At 44.6% G+C, this 25439-nt stretch overlaps 1 long non-coding RNA gene across 3 annotated transcripts in view; it reads right to left on the bottom strand.

Moving 5' to 3' along the window:
• Positions 1-25439, bottom strand: part of LOC100848596 (uncharacterized) — a 155990-nt gene that overhangs the window by 43954 nt on the left and 86597 nt on the right. For all 3 annotated transcript variants that reach the window (XR_003030040.2, XR_001502218.3, XR_003030039.2), the window contains exon 5: positions 2184-2364. This is a non-coding gene — a long non-coding RNA (uncharacterized lncRNA). The remainder of the gene's footprint in view (positions 1-2183; positions 2365-25439) is intronic.

The raw sequence follows: 25439 nt of genomic DNA on the forward strand, positions 1-25439 counted from the left end.
TTAACCAAGAGCGCTTTACACGGCCATTACTTTTGGTCTTTACATCCTACTACAAAGGAGAACCTCAAAGTTCCTAAATTACAGAGGAAAGACAACTGAGGTGAGGCCTGCATCATCTACAAACACACAGGGTTCGATATTACTAAATAAAGATGGAGTCTTTTCTTTCCAAGAAAGATTTCCTTGAAAATCTTTCCACGTAGGAGAAATACTCTTTTACCAGTTTAGAGATGAAGAAGTGGAGGCCAGGAATGCGGTGATATCTTCGACCCTGGTCACACTGTGGTCAGCAGCAGAATCTGAACTCAAGTCAGGACCTCCGCTTGTCTGGTCCATGTCCTATGAAATTATCTGCTCTCCTGTATGCTTCAAACATTCTCTTCAACATGACCCTTCCTCTTTATTCCTTTTCGTTTGTTTTTAAAGATTTTTTTGATATGTTGCTGCTGCTGCTAAGTCGCTTCAGTGGTGTCCGACTCTGTGCGACCCCAGGGACGGCAGCCCACCAGGCTCCCCCGTCCCTGGGATTCTCCAGGCAAGAACACTGGAGTGGGTTGCCATTTCCTTCTCCGATGCATGAAAGTGAAAAGTCAAAGTCAAGTCGCTCAGTCGTGTCTGACTCTTCGCGACCCTATGGACTGCAGCCCACCAGGCTCCTCTACCCATGATAGACCATTTTTAAAGTCATTGTTGAATTTGTTACAATATTGCTTCTGTTTTATGATCTGGTTTTTCTTGGCTGCAAGGCAAGTGGGATCTTGGCTCCCCAGCTAGAGATCAAACTCACACCACCTGCATTGGAAGACAAAGTCTTAACCACTGGACTTCCAGGGAAGTCCCTTTTTTTTTTTTCTTTTCTTTTTTTTTTTTTGGCCATGCTATAGAACCCACCTGCCAATGCAGGAGACATAAGAGCTGTGGGTTTGATCCCTGGGTCAGAAAGATTCCCTGGATGAGGGCCTGACAACCCACTCTAGTATTCTTGCCTGGAGGATCCCCATGGACAGAGGAGCCTGATGGGCTACAGTCCACAGGGTTGCAGAGAGTCAGACATGACTGAAGTGACTTAGCATGTATACATGCATGGCTTGTAGGATCTTAGGTTCCTGACCAGATATCGAATCAGGGCCCTCAGCAGTGAAAACTTGGTGCCTTAACCACTGGACCACCAGGGAATACCCAACCCTTCCTCTTTAGCATCAAGGAGCTGGGAAAGCAGAGCCAACATAAGAATCTGCTGTGGACGTACTTGGAAAAGCTAGGCCCAGGCGCAGAAAATGGAAGGAAAACTGAATTCTGCCATTTTACCAACCCAAGAACCATCTAGAAAGAGCACTCATCTAGAAGTAGCCCTTTTCCTTTGCTTTCTCGTTTTTGTTTTTTTTTTCAAGGTCACTTTCCCATACCTGCTGCAGAGTCAGCAGGAAGGTGTGATGGGTGGATTGTGGTCCAAGTCAGCTCTGGAGAGACATCTCCAAGCTTCCCACTCCCTGCACTGCTCTGAGATGCCCACTTCACTGTGAGTCTGGCAAACCTGGGAGATCTTCCAAACTCTGAGAAACATCCCTGTTTTCTTTGGGGAAAGATTGAAGACTTGTAAATCATAACTCTTATCTGCAGGGATCCATGGGATGCTGGAGAGTGTCGGGGTAGAGGAGACTGTGAAGTGCTTACAATGAGGACCCACAGAAATGCCTAAACACTCAAAATAAATAAAGCAACCTCCTCTTTCCTACATTAGAGGGGCGGGGGGGATGGGAAGAAAACGAAGAGGGTGGGCCGGGGGGAAAGGCAAGGAAAGGGCCAGGGAGGTTTATAAAGGCAGCCGCTCAGACCCTACAGCCCACCAGTCTCGGTTATTTCCCTGGCGGGGGTTAGCCTTGTTCTCCATTCACTGGCTTCTCTGCCCTTACGTTTAGCTACTGTTTATCATCTACACCTGAAAGGCCAAGAGAGGTCCAGAACCTGGCCTTTGTTATTAGATGGACAGACGGTTAGTGCCGGGGAGGCTGGGCTGCCTCTGCACCCATCTCTTCCCTCCCAACCCCCCCATCCCCTGCCTCACCCTCCACGCAGTCAGCCAGCCAACAGGAAACGGCACACTCCAAGGACCGAACAAAACCACGTGTGGTCCACACGGCAGAGAACCAACAACAAAGAATCCAAGCGAGCCCCCTCTTTACCTTGACCCAAGGACGGGGTGAGTGCTCAGGGAAATTGTCAGAAAATGCCGGAAGAGTCTCTGGAAGGCTTCACCATCTTCCTGATGTGGTCTGTTGTAGACCTTGTCTCAGAGGCGGGGAGCTTGGTGGCTCCAGGAGCTATGATCTGAACAGGTGCTGTGACTTCGATTTCAGTCTCACTCTACAGATAAAGATACTGAGCTTTAGAGAAATTAAGTAACCTGTCCAAATTTCACAGCAAACGAGCAACAGAGCTACAATTGTAAACCAGGTACCCCTAGATTCCAGCCTGTGTTCAATAGCCAAGTGATCCAATATGGTAGCCACCAGCCATGCGTGGTGACTGAACTTGCCCAGGCACGTGGTTTCTAAGTGCTGAGGGCAAGCTGGGAATCCAGAAAGTCTAACTCCTGGCCACCTACTCTTCCCTTCTGTCTACCTATATATATATATGTCTCCCATGATCCCTACCAGAGTTACTTCTTGGCTCTTCTAAACTCTTGCACTCTTAGACAAGATGCAGTGAAAAGAGCCATGTTCTAGCCCCAGCTCTGCCACTTCTCAGCCCGGCCAGGCACTGCCCCTCTCACATCACTGGTTCTCTATCCATTAAATGAGAATACGAATAACATCAAGGCTCTACAACATCCCAGAATCCAGAGAGGGAGAGGAAATCTCCCACTTCATCCAGGGCCACTTCCAGAGTGTCTGTAAAACAGACACTGTTTGTGTTATCAATCTCGTTTCCTAGAAGGAAAAAAAAAATCTTTGAAAACCACCAAGTCTTTGAACTTCCAGGGCCTGTGCAGTGAGTGGAGAAGAGAGGGAGAAGGTTGTGGCTTGGAGATGAAGCCAAAACGAAAGAGGATCAGATCAGCTTCTGGGTCATCCAGCCAAGTCAGATACCAGGTGAGGCTTTGCTTGCAGTTTTGGGAGGATGGGAGCCTGGCTCAACCAGGAAGGGGTGAGCCGGGGGGACAAAGGTGATGGCATCAGGGTAGAGGGGCCAGAGGCCAGAGCCAACAGAACAGAAGCCTGAGCTGTGTAAGGACTTCCCTGGTGGTCCAGTGGTTAAACTCTGAGCTCCCCATGCAGGAGGCCCAGGTTTGATCCTTGGTCAGGGAACTAGATCCCACATGCCACAACTAAAGATCCATGTGCCTCAACTAAGACCCAGCACAGCCAAATAAATAAACGAAAGAAACTAAAGACTGCAAAAAAATAAAAGAAGAAGAAAGAAAGAAACCAGAACTGTGTAGCATGCTGTGAGTCAACTCACTGCATCCTCAGCCCTTGACTACCCAGCCCTCCTTCCATGTCTACTGTCCCATTTTACAGATGAGAAAACTGAGCCCCAGAGAAGACACACAACTTCCCGAGGTCATTCCTTCTTCCATAGATGCACTCAACATACAGTCACAGAGCACCATCCAGATTCTAAGAGTTCACAGCAGACCTGGGTCCCTTCTGTATTTAGAAGCTCTTGGGAACATTCACAGATGAAGAAAAGTCAAAACAGTATCACACACAAACCAGGATGTGAGTTAATGCTTAATGCATGTAACAAATGAACATATTGAACACCATTCCAGGTGCAACAAAACAATGTCATTGGACTATTCATGAATAGCCCAATTGAAAGATTTATTTAAAAAATAAATAATAAAAGGATGTTCATATATCAACAAGAGATATGTTCCAAGCATAGGACATAAGTTCAGAGTCATGCGACAAATGTCACCTCCTTTCAATGTTCTCAGGACACTTCTATGTGCAGATATACAACCACTGGGGATAATCTCAAACATTAAAATTTGCAACCTTTGATGAACTTGAGGCTGAGATGAAATCACCCCTTCCAGCATCTACTTTAAACCAAGCCTTGCTGGACAAGGAGGAAGTGGGAAATAGGGCCAGCTTCTGGGCTCCCTGAGCACCCAGTTTATTGAGGAGGCTCGTGGGTACCACGAGGCAGAGACAATCAGGATGCTCTGATGGGAGAACTCTGTACAGAACCTGCATGCTCAGTTGCTAAGTCATGTCCGACTCTGCAACCCCAGGGACTGTAGCCCACCACGCTCCTCTGTCCATGGGATTCTCCAGGCAAGAATACCGGAGTGGGTTGCCATTTCCTCCTTCAGGGGATCTTCCCAACCCAGGGATCAAACCCACATCTCTTATGTCTCCTGCACGGGCATACTCCCATCCTCTGAAGCCATGGCGAGTTTCATGACCCAGTAGGGCAGACCGTTGGGGAGGCTAACCCTGATCGTTTTGCAGCCCCATGACTCCGAGACCATCTTGCCATGACACAGGCTTCCTCCCTAAGAGACTCCCGTGGACCTCGACACACCCCAACGTCCACGGAGTCAGAACACATTAGAGCGAAGTTTTGTTCCCCAGAGCCTCTAGTCCCAGCAAAGCCAGCTAATTCAGATTTAAACTCCCTCTTAATAGGCTGAGTTGCTGAGCCTTCTAATTAATGCCACATGTTTCCCTCAGCTGTCATCCCGAATAAATGTTTACAAAGCTATTAACGTACTGTATTTGTAAACCGGGACAGCTCGGCTTTGGGGAGTCATGTGGTATGCATTTTCTCCTCAAAGATGGAAAAGGCTTAGCAATAATAAATACATTGTTTTGCAGGGATGGGAGCAAGGCGTTGCCTGAAAAAAAAAAAATTTATTGCGAGCTTCCTGAGACAGCATGGCTGTGTGTACGTGAGGAATGGAAGATTTCTTGAGTTCAGAAGAGCTATGAGGGGGCCGGATTTGGCCCAGGTTCGCGCTTGGAGGGGAGGAACTCCAGGGGCAGAAGAAAGCACTGGTTTGAGATCCAGAGACCTGGACTCTGGTTCCAGCCCCTCTGCTCACCAGCCTCTTGGGAACTCAGTTTGTCCATCTGGAAAATGGGAGGCTAGACTCTTCAAAATTTTTCCATCTTTTTTTTTTTTAATTTATTTCTCTGTGTTGGGTCGTAGTTGCAGCACAGAGACTTGGGGCTCAGGGGCTGTAGTTGTGGCATTCGGGCTCAGCAGTTGCAGGCACGGGCTCATGTGGGGTCTTAGTCCCCCAACCCAGGCATCGAACCCACACTGCAAGGCAGATTCTTAATCACTGGGCCACCAGGGAAGTCCTAAGAATTTTCCATCTTGGATCCAGGATTCTAGTCCTGATTTGCCCTCTGCTCTGACCTCCAGAGGACACCTGGAAGGTTCTTGCATAAGCTCTTCTAAGGGTCCCCAAGGCCCTAAAGATAAAGTCCTAACATCTTAACATAAGACCCCAAACTCAGTATTATCTTCCCTACGTTCTTCTCCAGCCCCATTTCCAACCCCGCCTGCTTCATACTCCAGCCATGCTCAATGCACCATCGCTTTCCTGAAAGAAGCCCCACTGAGGCTCACTTCTAAGCCTTTGCCTGTGCCGGCTTCTCCACCAGCAGCATGCTTTTCCCCTCAGTTCCCTGCTTACCTAGCCTATTTCTACACGTTTTGTCCACATCTCCGCTTACATATCACTTTCCCTTGGTAGCCTTTCTGGAACTCTCAGGTCCCTCCGAAATGCACCCACAGCACCCACAATGCCTCCTGCCTCAAGGCAGTGTTACTCATAAGGTATAAGTGTAAGCTTCAAAAGAGCCGGGGTGTTGTCTATTTTATTTGATGCTATTCCCCAGTGCCTTACAAACAGAGGGGACTTTCAACCAGCCTTGCTGATGAATGTGAAGTAAAAGATGATGGGGGCAAGTTTCCAGCACAAAGGAGAGTGCAGGGGTCTTTTAGATACTTTCCAGCTCCAGGTATTTTGACTCAGACATATATCATCTTGCAGGGCCCTTTCCATTGCTGACCAGATTCACAATCATGAGCTCAGAAAGGTTCAGTAACTTGCCCAGTGTTATCCAGCTAGTCTGGAACTGCAGCCTGTATTTAAACCTAAGACCTTTAGTCTCTAAAAGCCCAGACTTTCACCTACTGTGATATTCAATCCCCCTAGCAGTGCCACTACCCCTGCCCACCTAAGTCTGAGCTGAGTCCCACACTTGCTGATATAAATGGCCTTAGCACAGTATCTAGTTATTTTCCACCTATTTGTCATGATAATTACTCAGGATACACTCATGAGGACTCTGGGTGTAAGTGACAGAAAATCAACTCCAATTGACATTCATCAAAGTAGGGAAGTAGAGAGATAATAATTCTCCTGTTGAACTACAGAAAAAGGCAGGCAGGAAATAGGCTCTAGGGATGCCCAGAATCAAGGACTCAGACCCTGCAGTCCTCTGTCTCCACTCTTTTTCAAAGCCAGCTCCCACCAGGAAGCTGGAATTATAGCCACACCTGAGTAAACAAAACAAACATAGTCTTTCCTATCAGTTCCCTTGTAAAAATCCTAGGGAAGCCATTTGATTGGCCGAGTCTGAGTCACATGCTCCTGCCTGGACCAATCACTGTGGCTGAGGGTGGAATATGATGATGCTAGGTCCAGAGCCCCATGTTTACTTGGAGCTGGGGAGATGCCTTTTCCAAAATTCTGGGATATAGCCCTTCATTTTCTTAGAGTTCAACATTTGATGAAAAGAAGCAACTAAATCAACACACAACTAAAGCCCAGTGCACAACAGCTACCCCAGAGGAAAGCAGAAAAGGAGCCTGCTTCCAAGTGAATTTTGTAGAGCACTGTCGATGGGAATGGATGGAAGAAAAGCAAAGGGTTCTACCACCTGCATTTGGGTTCGCTCACTTTTGCATCAAGAGTGCCTAAGACAATGCCAGGTATATAGTAAGTGCTCAATAAATATTTGTCAAAGGAACACATTCATGAATGAGAGCAATACGTCTTGTAAGAATATGAAAATGTCCCTGCTTCATCACAAGGTTCAAGGGTCAAACCAGCATGGATTCAAATCTCAATGTCAGCACCTCCAAGTTGTTCAATTAGGGGACATCCCTTCATCCATCAGAATCTCAGTTTTAGCCTCTATAAATGGGAAATAACATGCCTATCTCCTGTTGTTGAGAAGAATTAAATAACCTCTCCGAAATAACCTGGAATGGTGCTGAGACTCCAGACTGCTGTCCCATCTGTGGCAGAGAGTGGATGGTGCTCTTTTTTTTTTTTTTTAATATTTATCTATTTGGCTGCACTGGGTCTTAGTTGCAGCATGTGGGATCTTTAGCTGCGGCACGCAAACTCTTAGTTGTGGCATGTGGGATCTAGTCCCCTGACCTGGGATCAAACCCGGGGCCCCCTGCATTGGGAGCTCAGAGCCCCAGCCCCGGGACCACCAGGGAAGAAGTCCCTGGATGGCATTCTTTATAAAAATGTATCCTACTCCCTCCCCATTGGGCAGTTTAGCTTGACTTTTTGTGCAATGGCAGTTTTCCAAATTTACTTGTTCAACACTTGGAGCACAGCAAAAATATATGAAGACAAGATTTTTTGTGAGAGCTAGTGTCCTTTACAACAAAACGTGATTTTCCTACAGACTCTCCACGGTGAATTGAAAACGGCTTGAACTGGTTCCCTTTCAAGCAGCAGACACAATTGCTGCCGACCTCATGGCTTTTTGGAGGGATAGCTGGCCCTTCCAGGGGTATTTCGATGCTCTGGGCTCGGCTGACTCTATTTAAAAAAAAAAAAAAAAAAATTGGTGTGAAATACCAACCCGGTTGAAACAGCAACACTTCTGAAATTGCTGCCGATGTTCTATAACACAAAATCCAAAGAGCATACAGGTCCCTTGACATCTTCTCTCAGCACTACGTACGCCCAGTATTCTGAGCCCCCAAGCCAAGAGCACGAGTTTTTCACAGATATTGGCAACCACCTGAAGGTAATACAGCAGCAGCCAGGCCAGAAAGGATGCTGAAACTATTTCCAGGATTCTATAAATCCGCAGTAACATTTTTTGCTTTTTTTTGATCCATCCTATCTCCCCTGCCCCCCACAACCCCCTTCTGTTCTTTTAGTTCTCTATACTCCTCCCTCTTCCATGACAATGGAAGGAAAATATTTATCTCCATACGTGAGTATGAACCACACAGAACTCATCACCAGAGAAGTGCATCACTCTCAATTCCACTTTGGAAAACATTTCCTCTCTTCCATTCCTCCTGATCCAAGAAAACTGTTTCTAGAACATGCTTTTTGGCTCGCCTGGGTTCAGGATTCCTGGGCTACAGGCTCAGCAAGGTCCCTGTGTTTTCTTGAATCCATGAAGACCCTGGACTTTGCATCCAGTCTTTGGAGTCCTGGGTGCCCCTTGAATGATGGTGGGGAGCAGATTCCCCATGTCCTTTGCACCAGGAACCTGACTGGACTGGCTGATTAGTCTTATTTAAAGCAGCAAATCGTGGGACTTCCCTGATGGTCCAGTGGTTAAGTCTTCGTGTTCTCAATGCAGGAGGTGTGGGTTTGATCCCTAGTTGGAGAACTAAGATCCCACATGCTGCATGGCACAGCCAAAAAAATTTTTTAATTAAAAAAAAAAATTAGGGCTTTCCTGGTGGCTCAGTGGTACAGAATCCACCTGTCAATGCAGGAGACACAGGTTTGATCCCCGGTCAGTGAACTAAGATCCCACATGCTGAAGAGCCACAACTGCTGAGCCCACAGGGCACGCTAGAGAATCTGTGTGACCCATCAAAAGATCTTGTATAATGCAACAAAGATACTGTGTGACACAACCAAGATCCAGTGTAGCTGAATACATAATAATAAAAATTAAAAACGATATTTTTTAAAAAGTGAGTCTATTTAATAAAGAAAAATAGGATGTGAGTTAACTGCATATGCTACTCTAATGTGGCAAAAGAATCAAAGGGAGGTAAGCAAGCGAAAAACCAAATTTGAGAATTGCCCACTTAAAGAACCGCTAAAGCTTTCTCCCCACTACCACCAAAACTCTGATCAAAAAATATTACCTTCACCAACTAACCACAGTGCCTAGAGTTCTTGCACTGCTGCTTCTCAGAAGGTAGTCTAATTCACTATGTTCCTTTGGGCAAGTCCTTTCACCTCCTGAGTCTCAGTTTGTCCATCTATAAAATGGGTCAGCTCTTTCCTAGTGGGCTTCTCTGGTGGCTCAGATTGTAAAGAATCTGCCTGCAGTATGGGAGACCAAGGTTTGATCCCTAGGTCAGGAAGATCCCCTGAGAAGGGAATGGCAACCCACTCCAGTATTCTTAGAGAATCCCATGGACAGAGGAGCCTGGTGGGCTACAGTCCATGGGGTTGCAAAGAGTGGTACACGACTGGATGACTAACACTTTCTTTCCTAGTAGGAATATCAGATTCTCCTGAGTTAAGCGTATGGTTTAGAAATGCTGGTTCTCACACTGGCTACATGGGAACCGCTGGAAAAGGTCATTAAAAAGCACTCATCCCCAAACTCCAGCTTCAGAGAGTCTGATTCAGTAGGTAAAGTGCAGAGCTTGGGGATAATCTGAACCTAGCTCCTCGGTGATTTTGATCAAGGGCCAGTTTTAAGAGCCACTCAACTGAACTATTGAAAATTGTTCATTGATCATTCAACCAACACTTGCCAAATATCCCCTCCAGGTCTTGCCCAGTTCAGGGTAACAGAGAATGATGAGGTCTCAGCCCTCCGGGATCCTACAATTTCAGATTGTAGAAAGAGCTTGAACTTGAGATAACATCGACTTCCCATGTGCCAGCTCCTATTAAAGAGTTGTATGTATATTAACTGTGGCACACTGGATTTCCACGAAAAAAGACCACGGCATATTGCCAGTTCCTAATGCCTTTCCAGAATTTTGCCACTCCCCCGTCAGCCAATGGAGTCTTTCTGTTCCCCCTGAAACTGAGGGAAAATGTCTTTACTTCCCCATGAGCAGGAATTAGAAGCAGTGACCCTCTGCAGCAGCCAAGTCAGATCATAAAAGGAAATAAGTATTTCTTCCACTTGGTCTTCTCTCTCTTGGGGCATGCTCATCCTTAGAACCTAAGCACCATCTTGTAAGGAGGCCAAGTAGCCACAGGAAGATGCCATGCATAGATGCTCTGGCTGTCTGATCCAACAGAGGCCTGGCCAGTCACTAGACACAAGAACGGACAAGCCTGCAGCTGATTACAGCATCCAACATTCCACCTGTTACCAAGTGGAGCATAGAGGTTGTCCCCATTGAGCTGGACCCAAGTTGTGGATTTATTAGAAGATCAATATAACTCCCTCTTTTTTCTTTTATCAGATAAGCTTTTTTCAACATTTCATTTTATATTAGCCTAGCCAGGTGGCTCAGCAGGTAAAGAATCCGCCTGTAATGCGGGAGACCTGGTTCCGATCCCTGGGTTGGGAAGATCCCCTGGAGAAGGAAATGGCTACCCACTTCAGTATTCTGGTCTGGAGAATCCCATGGGCTGTGTAATCCATGGGGTCGCAAAAAGTCAGACACGACAGAGCAACTTTCATTTCACATAACCAATTAACAATGTTGTGATAGTTTCGGGTGGAGAGCAAAGGGACTCAGTCATATATATCCATGCATCCATTCTTCCCCAAACTTCCCTCGCATCTAGGCTGCCACATAACATTGAGCAGAGTTCCCTGCTCTGTGCAGCAGGTCCTTGGCGAACTCCCTCTTTCAAGCCACTCAGGTTCAGGGCAGTTTGTTACACAGCGGTAGGTGACCATAAGATAAGCCCACAAGAGCTCCACAACCCTAAGAGAAATGCACAATTTCTGCCTTTTGACAGATGAGAAAACTCAGGCTGAGCAAGGCAAAGCCACTAGTCCCACTTCACATAGACAACCAGCAACACAGTCAGATTTTGAACCAAAGCCTGTCTTCTCAGAATCCACATTCTTTGTTGATGTGATGGGTCAGCAGGTCAATCTAAAGGGTGTAGAATGTTTGAGTTGGGAAAAAACAGGGGAGGAAGTGATGGAAGAGATAGACCAGGAAATGAGCTTAGAGAAAAAGCAGAGCAAGCTGGAAAAAATAAGCAAACTTGCCACTGGAATTAAAATCATTCAAGGTCAGCCTCTACCTGGATCAGCTAGGAATGCTTCCTACTGTGCAAATACCAGAGGAGAATCCATGGCTCTGCAATCGAAACTCAAGTCAGAGGGACTGGGAAGGTTCTTTCCATCTTCCCATCTCTTCCTTCAAGAGGGATCGGGGGCTTGTCCTTGGAATCCCACTTCTTCCTGCTCTCCCCACTCCCAAGTTTTCTCCCTCAAACATGCAGCACCTGATTCACGTGGCTGAGACCCTGAGGAAGCAATTAAAGAAGAACATCTTCCTTCTGGTGACACTCCGTTTCTCTCTCCCTCTTGCTTGAAAGATGGGCCCTTCAGCAGGGACTGAGAAAATGAGACTCTCATATTCTGGGCAATACTTCCTGGTTTTCACCTTCCTGAGTGTCCCCTGCACCACCCAAGGGAGATGTTTTATAAAGATAATCATAATTTATTCAATGCCAGGCACTGGATTAAGTGCTTGACATCTATGATTCTATCTGCTCCACTTCAGAATGGGCAGTGGTGGAGATTAAATGACCCATGACACATTAAACAGGCCCATGTCAGACACTCAAAAGCTAACTTTATTGACCACCTGTGGCTCTGCCGATAATAGTAATTCATTAGGATGATTACTTATTACAACCACCCTATAAGATAATACCTCTTATGATATTAGGTTTTAGGTCCCGTGACATCCCTATTTCATGATGACAAAACTGAGGCGGTGACAGCATTGGTCCAAGATCACACAAGTTACAAGTGGCAAAGCCAGGACGCACACTCAGGATACTGCTGCAATGAAGTCCATGCTTATAAGCAAAGTGCCCATTCATTCCCAGGTGCCCCTCGGTGCCGCCAGCCCCATCTTGCCTGCCCTCTCATCTCGTTGCTTCCATGGCTCATTCTTTGCCCTGCAACATGCAAGAGCCCGAGCACCATTCCAAGCCCGTTGTACTTCTTCGACCAACAGCTTCGTAATACTATTACTGCTGATGGCTTTTCATTCCCAATGCCAAACCTGATTTGGAGTTCACAAGGCTGAGGGTTTCAATCCAGGCCCTGTGGACAGGCTTCGGGAGCCCTAAGTGACTGGAGTTTACAGACAATCTAATTGTTATTGACATCTGTGTCTGATTGTTCATCAAAGAGGAGCTGTCTTGTAGGCCGAGTCTTTCTATTCCCCGGCCCCCTTGCAGCCTCCGCACTCATGACCAAACACGGATGCACCGGCAGGGGCAGACCAATCAATCGTAATATCACTCTCCATCTATCAGAGGTGCTTTTGTGGGCTTGGGTGTAGGCATAGATCAGAGAGAGGAAAACAAGAAGATGAAAAAATGGATGAATATTATTGTGCATTGAATCTGAAATGGAACCATTTACACAAACAGAATAGATTATATTACACAAGATATCCATCTATCTACAGGTAAATATATATCTACATATATCCATACACTTAGAGGTAATAGGTAGATAGGCTGAATTATATCTATATCTGTACTTATATCTTCCATCACTTGAGAGTGTAATTATTAAGAAGCATGTCACTTATCAATTCATTCTGCTTGTTTGAAGCCCTGTGTCCCAGGAAAATATCCAATTTCATCTTGAATGACATTTGTATCAAGTTAAGCAACTTTGATCATAATCAATCCAATAAGTTGATAAATTACCTTGCCCCACTCTACCAAAAGAGCAGCTTATTTGTGTCATAAATCTGTCCTTCATTTTATTTAGTTCTGTTTTTCTAGAGTGTCCCATTGGCCATATCTCCCTTTGCAGGGTTATCTTGAGAAAACTGAAACCATTGGCCTCTGCCAAATGCTGGCTGCACCTGACTTCAAGAGTTTTCACAATTCCTCTTGACTTTCAAAATCTCTGAATACCTCACAACATCAGTCAGACAAAGGTCATTTGCAAAGAGTGGTCAAAGTTTTGCCCTGAGCCATCCATACTTTCTTGGACGCTAAACCGTGACACAGTCTTTTGGAATGGCTGGCATATTGGTTGGTTACCATGATGACCCTGATCTACTCAGCCACAGAACTGAGGTGGTTTTTTCTTCTTTTGGCTGAGCCATGCAGCATGCTGGATTTTAGTTCCCCAACCAGGGATCGAACCCTTGCTCCCTGCAGTGAAAGCACGGAGTCCTAACCACTGGATAGCCAGGGAAGTCCCGGGGCTTTTCTTTGCTTAAAAAGAAACTTGGCACATGAAAACAACCATGTGTTCTACATACTACCAGAATGACAAAAATGTAAAAGACTGATGAGCCCAAGTGCTGATGAGGATGTGGAATGACTGAAGCCCTCATACCTTTTGATGAGTCTTGTGCACTAAGTTATGTCCCCTGAAATTCATATGTTCAAGTTCTAACTCTCAGCAACTCAGAGTGTGAGGGTATTTGGAGATAGGTTCTTTAAAAAGGTGACTGAATTGGGACTTCCCTGGTGATTCAGTGGTTAAGGCTCTTTACTCCCAATGCAGGGGCCCCAGATTCGACCCCTGGTCAGGGAACTAGATCCCACATGCCTCAACTAAGTATTTACATGCCATAGCTAAAAAGATACTGCAAGCTGCAAGAAAGACAGAAAATCACACATGCCACAAGTAAGACCCAGCGAAGCCAAATAAATAAATATTAAAAAAAAAAATAAGTGAATTGAAATGAGGTCATTAGGATGGGGGCTAATCCAATATGATTGCTATCCTTATAAGAAGAGATTAGGACATGAACAAACACAGAGGGAAGATCATGTCAAGTGATAGGGAGAAGACAGCCTACAAGCCATGGAGAAAGCAGGCCTGGGCAAAAACCAACCCTGCCAGCACCTTGATCTTGAACTTGGATTCTAGCCTCCAGAATTGTGAAACAATAAATTTCTGTTGCTTAAGCCACCCAGTCTGTGGTACTTTGTCATGGCAGCTCGATAAACTAATACAATGAGGATGTAAAATGGTACAGCCAATTTAGAAAATAGTTCACCACTTATTATAAATGTAACCATTTTCCAATAACCTGCCTGCAATGCAGGATACTTGGGTTCAATCCCTGGGTGGGGAAGATCCCCTGGAGGAGGGCATGGCAACCCACTCCAGTATTCTTGCATGGAGAATTCCATGGACAGAGGAATCTGGCAGGCTACAGGCCATAAGGTCGCAAAGAGCTGGACACAACTGAGTGACTGACATTTTCACTTTCATACTAGTAATATTCCATTCCTAAGTATTTACCCAAGAGAAATTAAAACATTTTCACACCTAAAAATGTGACCTATAAATGAATATTTAACACGCTGCAGCTGCTGCTGGCTAAGTCGCTCCAGTTGTGTCCACCAGGCTTAAAATAATTGTTTATGATAGCGCAAAAAATTGAAAGAACCCAAGTACCCATCAATTGAGGAATGACTAAACAAATTATGGTATATCCATACAATGGAATACTACACAGCAATAAAAAGGAACAAACCACTGACATATACCAAAACATGGATGAATCTCAAGAGCATTCATTCTATTAAGCGGTAAGAGCCAGACACCAAAAACTATGTAAAATAATTTCCACTTATAGGACCCACTGGAAAAGTCCAATCTAAATGGACTGAAAACAGATCAGTGGTTACCAGGAGGCTGGAGATGGGAGAAGGGAATTGATTACAAAAGAACACAAAGGAACATTATGAGGCAATGGAAATGTTCTATTTCTTGATTTCTGTGATGGATTCAGGTTGAAGTCATCAAAATGTATTCTACAAAGGATGTTTTACTGCACATTAATTGTATTTCAATAAATTTAAAAAAATAATGAGCTATCTCTCTGTGTATAAAGGGTAAAAAATGTTTAATGAATTTTTATTGGAGTATAATTGCTGTATATTGTCACCCTGCTTATTTAACTTCTATGCAGAGTACATCATGAGAAACGCTGGGCTGGAAGAAGCACAAGCTGGAATCAAGATTTCCAGGAGAAATATCAATAACCTCAGATATGCAGATGACACCACCCTTATGGCAGAAAGTGAAGAAGAACTAAAAAGCCTCTCGATGAAAGTGAAAGAGGAGAGTGAAAAAGTTGGCTTAAAACTCAACATTCAGAAAACAAAGATCATGGCATCTGGTCCCATTACTTCATGGCAGATAGATGGGGAAACAGTGGAAACACTGTCAGACTTTATTTTGGGGGGCTCCAAAATCACTGCAGATGGTGATTGCAGCCATGAAATTAAAAGACGCTTACTCCTTGGAAGGAAAGTTATGACCAACCTAGATAGCATATTAAAAAGCAGAGATATTACTTTGCCAACAAAGGTCTGTCTAGTAAAGTCTATGGTTTTTCCAGTGGTCATGTATGGATGTGAGAGTTGGACTGTGAAGAAAGCTGAGCACTGAAAAATTGATGCTTTTGAACTGTGGTGCTGGAGAAGACTCTTCCAAGTCCCTTGGACTGCAAGAAGATTCAACCAGTCCATCCTAAAGGAGACCAGTCCTGGGTGTTCATTGGAAGGACTGATGCTGAGGCTGAAACTCCAATACTTTGGCCACCTCATGCCAAGAGTTGACTCACTGGAAAAGACCCTGATGCTGGGAGGGATTGGAGGCAGGGGGAGAAGGGGACAACAGAGGGTGAGATGGCTGGATGGCATCACCAATTCGAAGCACATAAGTTTGGGTGAACTCCGGGAGTTGATGATGGAGAGAGAGACCTGGCGTGCTGCGATTCATGGGGTCGCAAAGAGTCGGACATGACTGAGCAACTGAACTGAACTGATAGTTGCCTTACAATGTGGTGTTAACTTCTACTGTACAGCAAAATGAATCAGGTGTTTAAATTAGGAATGTCTTGCTAGAAAGCAAATTGGCAGTTCTCTATCAAAATATGAAATACACATTTTTTGGACTCAGCATTTTTATTTCTAAGAATCTGTCCTGCAAAACTACTTACATATTTATGAACATGTCTGTAGCAGTGTTGTTTATCACAGCCCAAACTAAGAAGCAACCCACAAAGAAAAAAATCCATCACAGAAACAGGAGCTCAAAAATATACACCCAAATGTTCTTGTCTTTACATTAAGGGTGGAGAAGAGGCAGGGGTGGGAATTAAAGAAATAGCAAATTTTACTCAATATTTTTCTGTTCATTTCAACTTTTATACAGAGAATGAATTCATACATTGTGTAATATTGCTTAACCCTGGGATCAGAACCCCATTTAAAAAAAAATTATTTTTGGCAGTACTGGGTCTTTACAGCTTTGTGGGCTTTCCCTAGTTGTGGGCTTTCTCCAGTTGTGCAGAGTAGGGGCTACTCTAGTTGCAGTGTGCAGGCTTCTTATTGCGGTGGCTTCTCCTGTTGCAGAGCATGGGCTCTAGGCGCTCAGGCTTCAGTAGTTGTGGCTCTCCAGCTCTAGAGCACAGGCTCAATAGTTGTGGTGCATGGGCTTAGTGGCTTCTTGGCATGTGGGATCTTCCTGGACCGAGGATCGAACCCCAGTCTCCTGCATTGGCAGGTGGATTCTTTAACACTGAGCCACCAGGAAAGCTCAGAACTCCCATTGTAATAAATAATACAATGCAAACGTGTCACACTCCACCATCCTCTCAAAGTATCCCCTACCCAGCTCTCTCCCTTCTTTGACATACACAGATTGTTCCAAGAAAACTAATTAACTGAGATGGGTACCAACCATTCATTGGTTTTACTAGATTCGAGGAATGCCATTCTTCAAGGGAAAAAAAAAAAAAAAATGCTAGGTGATAGATTCTACTAGTGCACAATGTTACCAAAATAATGACAGCAATTAAAAATGAAAGAAACTGGCTGATTTCACCCAGGGGCAGACCTGATGAATAAGAATATCATATGCTTAGGGAAGGTTTACTCTGAGTTGGCCCAGTGACAGGAACAAAATTGGGAAGAGAAAAGGATGAAGAAATCATCAACCATTTACACCATGGAGGAGGTATTAGAAACACTTAGGGGAAGAGCAGATGGATTGATGTCGAATCCAGGTCTCCCTGACCTTAGAGGGTAAATATAACACGAATCAACTTCAATTACAGTGAAAAAACACCGAGTTCCTTTGGAACGAAGCTAGGATTGGGGACTTTGACTTTGCAAATATCTAGTGTGCTTGCAACACTTAGCCTCTGAGGCTGCCCTAGGAGCCTGTACATGCTGTGCTGACCAAGGGCTGGCTTTCCTCTGTGGCCCACTCCTAGAACTGAGCAATCAGATATTCCCATTGTTGGTGAACTCATCAACCTTGGTGAACCCAAAGATTTGCTTGAGCAACCTGGGTTATAGGAAAAGAAGATGAAAGCCGGTAAGTCCTTGAGTCCCTGCAGCCATTTCTCCTCCCCAACCCTGGAGAGAATTATATCTCACCTTGAAGGTCTCGTCAATTTTTCCAGGTGAATGTTCTAGGAACCATGGTCTCACCGAATTGCTTCTTAGGAAGTTTTAAGTTGGAAGCGGAAAATCAAAGGATGAGAGGAAAACTTACTATGAAAATCCCTAACAACAGATCACCAGGCATCTTAGTGACTTTGCCAAATCCTGTGATTATTTTCTCACTTAATTTGACAGGAAGGGATTCCATTAAATCAGGGGCCAGCAAAATTTTCCTGTAAAGGGTCAGAGAGTAAATATTTTCATCTTCATGGGTCCTGTGGTCTTTGTCACGACTACTCAGCTCTGCCATTGCAGTGCAAAAGCAGCCAAGGACAATACCTAAAATGAATAAATGTGACTGTATCTCAATAAAACTTCATTAATAACATGGCAATTTAAATTTCATATAAATTTCATGTGCTGCAAAATATTAACCTTCTTTTGCTCTTGCTGTTTCAAAAACAATTTTCAACCACTGAAACCCATAAAAAGCATTCTTAGTTCTCAAGACTTACAAAGACAGGTGGTGGGGCTGAACCCGGGTCATGGGACCTAGTTTGCCAACCTCTGCCTAAATCATCTTGTCATTTATGTTTTTGGTTTAAAATATATTTCTAGTTTGAAACCTCCCTTTTACTACATGTAGTGTCTTAATAGACAGATGGATAGACAGACAGAAAGTTGATGATCGCTAGATGATATGTCAATAATTAGAAATTTTTAAGCAAAAGAAATGATTGTAATGTTGTTCAGGGTATTAGAATACAAACCCCTGGAGGACTGTGCTTGGCACAGTTCCTAGCACACAATGGAAGTTAATAAGCTTCTCGCAGATAAATGAACACATAAAGGTCAAAAAGAAGGGAATTTGGTTCCCATTCTAAAAATAGTATCAATACTCCTTTCTCCAAGCTCTAAGTGTGTCCCAGAAGAAAGATAGAAGGCAGGTGTCAAACTGAAAAATTAAGTTAGATTAAGGAAATGAAAATAAATCTTGGGCACAGGTGCACTGCAACATCAGAGCTCAGATACAGCATCAGACCAAGATGAAAGTCTGGGAAAATTATCACAAAAGGATGTGCTTAGATCGGTCTTTCCAAAACAAGAGGTCCACGTTGGGGGATAGAAAGAGAGATAAGTCAAAGGAAATAAGATGTCAAAGTATATTAGCTAGGTATTTAAGCCCAACTACGGTCACTTAAACATTTAAGATTTCACTTTTTCTTCTCATCAAAGAATCCCTGAAGTGGGCAATCAGGGAAATATGGCAATTCCATCAAAATTTCAGGGAGGCAGAGACATGCTCCTTCTCTCTTTGTCCTCCATTTCCAAGTTATCTCATGGTTTAAAGGAGCTGCTGGAGCTCTAGCCATCACATAAACATTCCAGATTCAGTTCAGTTCAGTTGCTCAGTCGTGTCCGACTCTTTGCGACCCCATGAATCGCAGCATGCCAGGCCTCCCTGTCCATCACCAACTCCCAGAGTTCACCCAAACTCACGTCCATCGAGTCAGTGATGCCATCCAGCCATCTCATCCTCTGTCGTCCCCTTCTCCTCTTGCCCCCAATCCCTCCCAGCATCAGAGTCTTTTCCAATGAGTCAACTCTTCGCATGAGGTGGCCAAAGTACTGGAGTTTCAGCTTTAGCATCATTCCTTCCAAAGAAATCCCAGGGCTGATCTCCTTCAGAATGGACTGGTTCGATCTCCTTGCAGTCCAAGGGACTCTCAAGAGTCTTCTCCAACACCACAGTTCAAAAGCATCAATTCTTCAGCGCTCAGCCTTCTTCACAGTCCAACTCTCACATCCATACATGACCACAGGATAAACCATAGCCTTGACTAGATTACAGGTGCAGAAATGAGGGAGTTGGGTTGATGGAGGGGTAAGGCGGGGAACAAAACAGTATGCTTAGCAGTTGTCAACTTTCTTAGTCTTCCCAAGGCATCACAAACATTTCCACTTACGTATCAACTAACCCTAATCCTAACTTTGTGTTCAGAGGGTCAGAGAGGGATTTCCCCGGTGGTCCAGTGGTTAAGATTCTGTACTCCCAATGCAGAGGGCATGGGTTCAATCTCTGGTTGGGGAACTAAGATCCTGCATGTCACAACTGAGTCTGAAAGCCACAACTAAAGATCCCCAGTGCCACACCTAAGATCCAGCTCAGCCAAATAAACAAATAATACTTTTTTTTAAAGACAGAATGAATGAAAAAAAAGGGAGAGAGAATCTAAACAAAGCAGCAAGAAAAGAAGGCTAGTTAGGAAATTATCTGTCTTCTAGATAAAAGACAATGATGCAGACATAGAAGACACATTTATGGTTGCCAAAAGGGGAAGGTGGGAGATAAGTTGGGAATTGGGGATTAACAGATAGACATATATGTTGTTGCTGTTCACTCATTCAGTCGTGTCTGACTCTTTGCGACTCCATGGACTGCAGCACGCCAGGCTTCCCTGTCCTTCACTGTCTCCCAGAGTTTGCTCAAACTCATATCCATTGAGTCTGTGATGCCAGCCAACCATCTCATCCTCTGTCAGCCCCTTCTCCTTCTGCCCTCAATCTTTCCCAGCATTAGGGTCTTTTCTAGTGAGTTGGCTCTTTGCATCAGGTGGCCAAAGTATTGGAGCTTCAGCATCAGCATCAGTCCTTCCAATGAACACTACTATATATAAAACAAATAAACAGAGACCTACTGTATAGCAGAGGAAACTAGATTCAATTTCTTGTAATAGTCTATAATGGAAAAGGATCTGGAAAGTTACATATGTGTATATATATATATATAACTGAATCACTTTGCTATGCACCTAAAACATTATAAATCAACTATACTTCAATAATAAATAAAAGTCCTTCAACCACCCCTCACCCAAAAAAAGAAAAAGACGATGGTGGCCTGGACCAGGGTGTAAGCAGACTGGATTAGAGAGCTACCTGGAATGTAGAGTGCCATGATGTGATTGATGGAATTAATGAGCGATTAAGAGTCCAGAGTAATTCCTGAGTTTCTCTCTGGGATGAGGGACTGGACCAACATCACTATAAGAAGCTCCCATTTCAGACAAACCTCTTCACGTTTCACATCTGTGTAAGTTCCCTGCAACTCTGGACAGAATCGACCAACATGTGAGCAAGTTCACTACCTTGCTACCAAACATCCAGACTCTTCTTTCATTGGGTCCATGGGAATTGGGCTCCCTTCTGGAGACAACAGTGATGAACTCATGGTATTTTATGGACGTAAGTTCATGATTTCACTGAGCAAGGACCACAGCGAGAGAACCAGGGTTTAATTTAATAGGATCTTGGCATATTTTGCTGGAACCGAAAGAATGTCCATAAATGTGCCAAACTTCCAGGCAAAACAGCATCCATTTGTATTTCTTTCTCCATCTTTAAAAAAAACTGTCATCCTCCCTTCCCCTCCTCCACATGGTAAACAGTCTGGATGGTAAAGTTTTAAAGTTGGAGACTTGAAAAAAAAAGTTGGAGACTTATAAAGGAGGACAGGAAATCAAAACCACCTCTGTTCCATGATTTGTGATGACTTCCTCTTCCAGGGTTTTGAGTTTAAAAAGAGGGGTTTTTTTTAATTAATTTTTAATAGCATCTGCTGTTACTGTGTTTTTCTATCTAGAAGAACTCTGCAAAGATCCAAGCTCAGCCTCTCACTTAATCATCTTCTTTATGGGAGGAATAAATGACTTCAGAGTCAATGTGCCGAGGGCATCCAAAGTCCTTCTGAGCTGGTGCACTTTGAGACTGAGGAACTTGAATCGCAAACCCCTGGGGGGCCCAGGACTTATCTTCTTTATCTCTTGTAAAGGGCTGAACAGACTGTGGGTATTCAACAAGTAATAAATAACGCCATATTCTATATCAACGGCAAGTGCAGTCTAGTTGGGAAAAGCCGATTCTGATAAAAATCAAGGTCCAAGCATCACCCAAGCCTTGGATTTCATCCAAATGTGACCTCGTGGGAAGACTTTTTGAAAATCGAGAGGAAGGAGGTACGTGTTGTCTTGAATTTCCTGTCCATGTTGATCCACCTTAGTGTAGGAAGATAAGGGTTTTCTGCAACAGCAGAAGGTCTTTTTTTCTTTCTACATGTTGCTAGGTTTGACAGCTAACTGGTTTTCAGTTAATATCTATTGAATAAATAATAATAATATTTTATGTATGTATGAAGCACTTACTTTGTATATCAAGCACTGTGAAGAGGCTTTTACAGGGCAGATCTCGTTCAACCATCAAGTCGATACTATGGAGTAGTTTCTATTACTGACCCCATTTTACGGATGGGAAAATAGAGGTTCAGAAATGTTTAGTCAGTTGCTCAAGGTCACCCAGCCAGCAAATGGTATGGCAGGATTTTAACTTGACCTCAAAACCACTCCACTGTAGTATCCCTGCAAATCACATGCCTCATCAATTGAATACGCCAACTTCTGTGCCTGAGTTTAGACCAAAAAAAGGAATGACTGAAATTCAAGGTAATAAATAAATAAATGTGTGTGTGTGTGTGTGTGTGTGTGTGTGTGTGTGTTACTTAGTCCTTCAGTCCTGTCTGACTCTTTGTGAGCGCATGGACTATAGCCCGCAAGGCTCCTCTGTCTATGAATTCTTCAGACCAACCCTGCATTTCAGGCAGATTCTTTACCATCTAAGCCACCAGAGAAGCCCAAATAAATAAATAAATACACCCTGCCAAATGATTCTTGAGAGGTTAAGCCCCAGAGGGAGTGGTTCAGTTAGGTTCAGTTCAGTCGCTCAGTCGTGTCCAACTCTTTGCGACCCCATGAATCGCAGCACGCCAGGCCTCCCTGTCCATCACCAACTCCCGGAGTTCACTCAGACCCACGTCCATCGAGTCAGTGATGCCATCCAGCCATCTCATCCTCTGTCGTCCCCTTCTCCTCCTGCCCACAATCCCTCCCAGCATCAGAGTTGTTTCCAATGAGTCAACTCTTCACATGAGGTGGCCAAAGTACTGGAGTTTCAGCTTTAGCATCATTCCTTCCAAAGAAATCCCAGGGCTGATCTCCTTCAGAATGGACTGGTTGGATTTCCTTGCAGTCCAAGGGACTCTCAAGAGTCTTCTAGATACTCATGTATTTCAGTTGCTTTGCCCAGAATATAGCCAACTCCTTAATGTCTCAGAAACTTGGAATCAGGCATTGAAAAGAACTTCAAAGATCATTCAGTTCATTCTCTAACCCAATAGAAGACTCCCTTCCACAAAGCAGTGCAGCCTCTGCTTGTATCCCTCCAGGGATGGGAGGCTCGCCACCTCAAGTAGCTTCAAGCCCTGCCTAAAGCGCAGATTACCATTTCAAAACCTTTCAGGCCTAAGCAAGAAATTGTTGCCTAATTCCTGGTGCTTCGTAAGAAATACAGATCTGTCTACCTAAGTGAACACTGTGGTTTGTCCCCTGGAGAGACAGACGAAATTCTATCAGAATGAGACTTGCCTGGCAGTCCAGCAGTTACGAATCCATGCTATCACTACAGGGAGCATGGATTCAATCCCTGGTCTGGGAACTAAGATCCACGTGCCTCTCATTGTGGTCAAAAAAAAAAAAGATATCAAAATTCACTGAGGCTTCAAGCTGCCTTGAGTCTCCACATGCTCCTACTCCCAGCTCCATAATCCTTAAAAGCATAACAAGATGGCAGATGTCATGGTGCATTCTGGAAAAGAGAGGGGAAAGTCTCTAATGTTCTAAGGATATACACAAGCAGCCTCTAAGGGCCTTCCTCTCACTTGGTCTTCTTTCACTGTCGCTTGAGTACTGGACATGCCGGAGTTCTCATAGGACCTCGCCCACAGCCAGAGTCCTCATTTTTCAGCCAAGACTACCTCACTTCTATTCATACTTAGTCCCTTCCACAGTCCCTTAGAACCCATATACCTACCTCAGCAAAACTGTAGTGGTAATAAGTATTGTCCCTGAAGCCAGAGGGACCCATGTTAGCATCCCATGTTTATGGCTTACTAGCCATGTGACCTTAGACGAACATCTTAGCCATTCTGAGCCTCCATTTCTTCATTCACTGCTGTGGTGCTGTGCTAAGTCACTCAGTCGTGTCCAGCTCTTTGCGACCCCATGGACTGTGGCCTACCAGCTTCTCTGGCCCTGGGGATTCTCCAGGCAAGAATACTGGAGTGGGTTACTGTGACCTCCTCCAGGGGATCTCCCCAACCCAGGGATCAAACACAGGTCTCCCACATTGCACGTGGATTCTTTACCGTCTGAACCACCACAAAACGACCTTATTCCTCAGAGGGATACAGCACGTGCAGAGGAACGAGTGGGTCTATCCTGAAGATCTAATGTACAGCACAGTGACTATACTTAACAATACTCTATTATACTGAGACTTCCTCTCAATGCAGGGGGCACAGGTTCAATCCCTGGGCGGGGAACTAAGATCCTGCATGCCGCGTGGCATGGCCAAAAACAGAACAAAACAAGACACTGCTGTATTACATACTTGAAAGTTGTTAGGAGAGTGGATCTTAAGTGTTAATCATCACACATTTAAAAAAAAAAAAGGCAATTATATGAGGAGATGGAGGTGCCAACTAACCTTGGTGTGGTAATCATTTCCCAATACACCCAGGCATCAAATCGTCACATGGTACACCTTAAACTAACACGGAGCACATGTCAATAATATCTCAATAAAGTTGGAAAACAGTAATAAAATAAAATAAATTGACACGTGACACATAAATTGACACAACAAATAGATAATCAGACAGACAGACACCCAGACAGCCCCACAGACATTTGTATAGACATATACACGGACCCACACACACAGACACACAAAAAGACACACAGGAAGCAACAGCGATCCGTCACAACCACGGCTCTGTTCCCTCGTCCATAGGTTACCTCAGCTCCCTGCACCCCCGTGCCTCCCCCTTGCCCGCCACCCCCAAGCCCCTAAACTGGGGCCAGCAAGGAGGTTTGATTGGCTGAGCTCCCCTCGGTGGTTTTATTTTTCCGAGTGCGGTTTTGAAGCAACACGGGAAGTAATGAGAGGAAATCATTTTGTTCATTGTTGAACAAGCAGAGTACACCGTGGCAATGTGTATAACAGATGTGTGTGCAGGGAGAGGGTTTCTATGCACAACTGTGTGCTCCCGTCTCTCTCCAAAGATGAAGAATTCAAAACGGCATTTTTTTCTTCTTCTTCTTCTTTTAAGGGAAGGAAGCAGGAAGAGAGCTTGAACCCACTCCAGGGGTGTATTAAGTCGAACAGCTTCGAAGCATGGGGCAGCCTCGCCTGCAGCCCAGTTTCTCCGGAGAAGAGTCAGGGGATGCGTGCTGATGCTAATTCCTTGATTTATGTAATATCGCGGAGTTGGATTTTAACTCTCCTTGCCCCCACAAGGACATGTGAAAAAAAATAAAAAACTGAACAGAATGAAAATGACTCCACCGAGTCATCTAGATGAAACCAGAAGTTGGCGCAAGAATGTGGTACCAAAACTGTTCAGGCTTCCAGTAAAATCCAGCCCGCGAGTCCCTTTCTTGAAAAACCCCACCCCGCCCTTGCCACCCGCTAAATGTCGTCCCTTCCTCTGCATCCTTCCAGCTCTTATGCTTTAGGTCCAGGATGCTTTAGTCTTATCTCTGAGCTTTCAGTTCAGACCTCACTAAAGAGCCTTCTGCCCAGAGTCAAGGTCACGCTCCTGCTCCCTGGAGAAGCCAACAGCTTCCTCGGGTCCGTGGGGCGTAAACTTAGCAGAAGACTGCAACTGGCTACATGTAAGCCGGATCCAGCCCCCAGACCTGTTTTACTTGGCTCACAGACAGTTGGCGCAGACGACATATTTTTTTACAATTTTCAA

The sequence above is a fragment of the Bos taurus genome, chromosome 17 (genome assembly GCF_002263795.3).
Source record: "Bos taurus isolate L1 Dominette 01449 registration number 42190680 breed Hereford chromosome 17, ARS-UCD2.0, whole genome shotgun sequence".
In the NCBI taxonomy this organism is placed as follows: Eukaryota; Metazoa; Chordata; class Mammalia; order Artiodactyla; family Bovidae; genus Bos; species Bos taurus.